Source organism: Nilaparvata lugens, chromosome 9 (assembly GCF_014356525.2).
Source record: "Nilaparvata lugens isolate BPH chromosome 9, ASM1435652v1, whole genome shotgun sequence".
Taxonomy (NCBI): Eukaryota; Metazoa; Arthropoda; class Insecta; order Hemiptera; family Delphacidae; genus Nilaparvata; species Nilaparvata lugens.
Window position 1 is genome coordinate 21206940 of NC_052512.1, and position 4907 is coordinate 21211846.

Genomic DNA, 4907 nt, shown 5'->3' on the forward strand with positions numbered 1-4907 from the left:
GAGTATAATTAACCTTTAAACTTTCTTTTAGAAAACTCAGAACACATTTTGAAAATTCAAATTTCCAATATAAAGCTTTCAAATGTATTTTCATTTCTGTCAAGGTATTGTTTACAAAAACCAGAATATATTACTTTTGTAAATTATAAATTCACAGATGAAGTGCTAGAATGGAATAGGATAATAATAATCAATAACAAATTCGAATAAATTCAAATCAAGTTTATTTATCAAAGATATAATATTATTTGCTACAACTGTATTTGCTTACATCGTAATACCTGTCTTACAGACAGACAGTAGTTTCATAAACTTGAATACTTGGCTAAGATGAAATACTAGCTTAGAATGCATTTCACTTCTCTCAAACGCGATTCTTATTGTCCTGTTAGTGTCATCCCTCACTCATCCACCATTACCCTCCATAGCATGGTAACAAAACACCATATCAATTTTATCCACAGTCCTCAGTAACCTGATCTGAAAAAATAAATTGATATCAGTACCAGAAATTTAATATAATTTTCTTTTATCTTGGTAGCCACCAACATTTGTGACATTAATTGCATCAAAATTGTATTCCAAGAGTATCACGACTTATACAAGATGCTAACATTTATTATCATTGAATGCAAAGTGGATGCCGGTTCAGTGGTGAATGCCAAGAATGGCTTCTCCAAAACTTGAAAGTAGACTATAAAACTTCAATACTAGGGACATCATGACAAATGCTCTATGTTTAATCTACAAACATCATATAATCACTGATGATGATGTCTGTTGCTATGCTATACTTGTTAAATTGAATAACATTTTGTCCGAATGCTCTTTGTGGGTGGAGTTAACTTCATTGTATATAAGAGTACTACATCTTATTATATTAAAGTTACAAGACAAAAAATTACGAAAAATTCTCAGCCTATACGGCTGATTGTATCTGAGAACCAGCCTCGAAATCAGTTAGAGAACACATTGGAGGCTATGGGAAAACCTCCAAATCACGAAAATTCTACCCCCCTGGCACCCCTAGAGCCCACTTTATAGTTACAAAAGACAATTGGGCGGGCGAAGCCTGCCTCCCAGCCGGAGCGCGGAGGCTGCTAACCCACCCTATTGGGGGTGCAGGGGGCGAAGCCTCCTGCCGAGTGCGAGTTTCTAAAGAGTTGCTAAGTGTTCTAAAAGAACACTTCCAACTTCATGAGTGTAAATCTTTTGATCAGACCCTTGTCTGATTCAGGCGCCTTCATTAAACTATTTGAGATTACTATGTGATTTGTTGAAGAGTTTTCCTCTCACATAGAGCATTCATTTTATAGTGAGATATAAGACACTACAAATGCCAAAAAAATGTTTCTTATCCATTAGATTTTACAGTAACAAAATTCAGGTAGACCTACTTTATAATGCCTGAATACAGGCGAAGTAATAGAGGTCTTTCTTTAAGCTAAGGTAACTTTTCTCCATTCAATACAGATAAGTGGTTATACACAGTCAAATCCTGGAATGTGACAAAAATTCATTGTTGATGAAAAAATCTGAAGGCCACTTTTAATACGTCAGAAATAAACCCTCCTCTACTCAGTTACTCAGGCACTTATTTATACAGCAAGTTAATGAACATTCCGTTCTTATAGTCCAGTCAAGAAAAGGCTATGAAGGGGAATGTTTGAAAGACAATTTTGACCTTGCAGTTCTGTTTAGGGTAGTAAGGAGGTAAACATATCAAAAGTCCCCACCCCTACCCCATGTGCTAAGGGGGTTTGGATGGTTCAAAGGTACCATTTTTTGGTTTCTCACATATAAATCTAAAACTATGAATCTTACGTAAGCCTACATAATTGTTATTTACAAAATTCAAGCTTACATAATTTCTTACAATATTCATCTCACAACTTTTTCTATACGGTATCTTCTCTAGTTTTCGAAATATCCGCTCTTGAAGGTGTAAAATTTTTGAAAAAACATGTTTCCTCCAATATATTTCAATTTTTGCTCTTAACTTTTTAAAAATCGATGGGAAAAATTCATGCTGATTATGAGCTTATAACGCATTGAATTGTCTTCAATTTGATGTATAATTTCACACTTATACGCATTTCCCTATAACTGTTGCAGCAGCATTAGTGTTGATTGTGAAATCTCCATTTTTTCAACAATAGACCAATTGACAAAGGAATTTGGAGGGAATGTTTTAGACTAGTTACGAGAAGAACATATCAAAAGGCCCCATTCCTAACTCATGTGCTAAGGGGATGAGGGTGGTTTAAAAGTTGCATTTTTAGCGTTTTGTTCCCACGCTCATATCTTGAGAACAATGTGTTCAACTGGCATAAATAACTATTCAAAAATAAAGCTTAATAAATTCTCTACACTTTTTGTTCGCTGGAATTTTGTGATATTCCAAACAGTCACCAAGATATTCGCTCTTGAAGGCATGTAATTGTTAAAATGACAGGTTTTTATCCAATGTTTTGCTCTTTCAGGGCTTATAAATCTCGAACAATGCATCATAAAAACTGATGCTTATCGAAGGTTTGTAGAGCATTGAATTCTCTTTAAAATGATGCATAATTTCACTATTCCAAGTTTTCCTTTCATTGTTATAGCAGCTTCAATGTAGGGGGTGAAATTTTCATTGCTGCAACAATTGATCGTTTGAAAATCACATTTGAAGGGGTGTGTCTGTGAAAAATTTTTGAATTTGCAGCTTGATTTAGACCAGTTAGTAGGTGAACATACTAAAAGTGTGCATCTTTATCCCCTCTGTTGAAGGTGTGGAACCGCTGAGTTGACACTTGTTGCAGCAATGAAAATTTCACTTTTATTTGTTTACCTCCTTGAATACCCTAAACAGAACTGCGGGGTGAGAAATTGTCTTGCAAACATTGCCCTCTATACCCTTTTTTGAGCATTGATTGCCTGGACTATTATATTAGTTTTAGTATGCTGCTGCTTAATAGGCCATACTTAATAGTTAATACTGTAGTAACAGTTGATAATAGTAAGAAAAGCATAATAATGTCTCCTCAAATATTACTTAAAATTGATATGATGGGCAAATGCATTCCTCAAAACCACAAATATCCAATAAGAAGATAGTCACATCATACAAGGTACACCTGAAAAAACATTTTAATTTCCTTTTTAATTCAGGTTTCCGAAATTCAACACTCTTGTGAAAAATCATAACTTATTACTCTTGAAAGTTTTAAATTTTTGGAGAGATGAATTAAGAAGATTTCTTTCTATCTTTGAAATTCAATGGATGGGACAGGAATAATTTTATCTGTCCGCCAGTTATATTGAATGTAATGAATGTAACCTATAATTGCTATAGAGAAACAAGTTTTAGACTATCTGGAAATATTTCTCAGATCTTATATCATGTTATTTTATCATAGATTGGATTATTTCAGTTGAGGCTGTAAAGGATAGAATCCAATATTAGAATTAAAACAACAAATCTGTGCGGTGGGGGGTATGACCCTCTTCTTCCAGAAAAAAGCTCACTCATGGATTTCCAGAATTAACTAAAATCTCAGTAATCACAATTTTATAAATGAATCGCTAACCGCAGAAAGGAAACATGTCCAACTGATAGCATTGTAATGGCGACGTTTTGAATAAATCGTTTAGGCCTACTGCAGGTTTAGGTTTTATCAAGTGTTTTGTCTCTCCTGTAAAATTATGAAAACTGGACATGGTGCCTTTCTGCGGTTAGCGATTCAGATAGGTTCACAAATATTATTTAATGGATTGAATTTTATATTATTAAAAAAATTATATTCAAATTATGAATGATTCATTATATTCATAATAAAATGATAATGTACTAATTATTGTATGAACCAATGAATTTTTTTGAAACATTGATTTCTTTTGATAGAGTCCTGTTGAAAATATAAAACTTTCTGAGCTCACGGGGGGTCCATGCCTCTATGCCCCCCCCCCCTGGAGCCGCCACTGCCTCTAGGCACACATTTATACAGCAAGTTGATTAACATTTTGTTTTTATTAGTTTTTGTATGCTGCTTGATAGGCCATTAAGGTTAGGGCCACACGAGCGCACAAAGTGCATCCGTTGCAACTTACTTTTTGACGTCCGTTGTAGAAATACATGGAAGTGAATTGGTGACAACACACGAGGTACGTGCGTACCAAGTAACGGAAGTTGTAACGGACGGTGATTTTTGAACTGCGTCGAAATGCTACAATGCACGTCGAGACATGCAAAAGTTATTACTTCGTCTGGTTCAATTGCGTAAAGCCAACTGACGTTGACGCACCACACTCAACGCTCGTGTGGTGTCATTGGCGACGGCCGCAAAAAGTAAGTTGCAACGGACGCACTATGTGCGCTCGTGTGGCCCTAGCCTAATAGTTAATAGTAATTGTTACTAATTACTATTGATAACTATAACTAACTCACAGTTAATAGTAACAGTTGATAATAATTGTAAGAAAAGCATAATAAAGTCTCCTCAAATATTACTTACGTTTGATATGATTGGCAAATGCTTTTCTCAAAATCAGAAATATTGAATAAGATTGTCACATCATACAAGGTGGACCTGAAAAAAAAACATTTCAATTTGTAGCTTCTATACAATTATAAAATTTCTTGAGCTGTGTCTCACCACTGTTTCAATAGGCCTTACATTACAATAATGACACAAACACACAAAATCTTCAAACTCAATTATTTAATTCTATGTAGCCTATGCCAGATACATATTGTATGTATTCTTAAAATAAGATTGACCATGATATAATATACAGTTAAAGAATAATAATTAAATTTAGGTAACACAAAGTAACTCATTAACCAAAGCAATTTTTCAAATCATTCTAAACTGTATAATTATGTAACTGATATATTATTTATTACTTCTTAAAGTCCAACTTTA

General features: G+C 34.1%; 1 long non-coding RNA gene across 1 annotated transcript; it reads right to left on the reverse strand.

Moving 5' to 3' along the window:
- Positions 1–207: 207 nt before the first annotated feature.
- Positions 208–4573, reverse strand: LOC120353075. The gene is made up of 2 exons (XR_005572172.1): positions 4497–4573; positions 208–480 (listed from the first exon to the last, which is right to left on the reverse strand). It is a non-coding gene; the product is annotated as an uncharacterized LOC120353075 (long non-coding RNA).
- Positions 4574–4907: the final 334 nt, after the last annotated feature.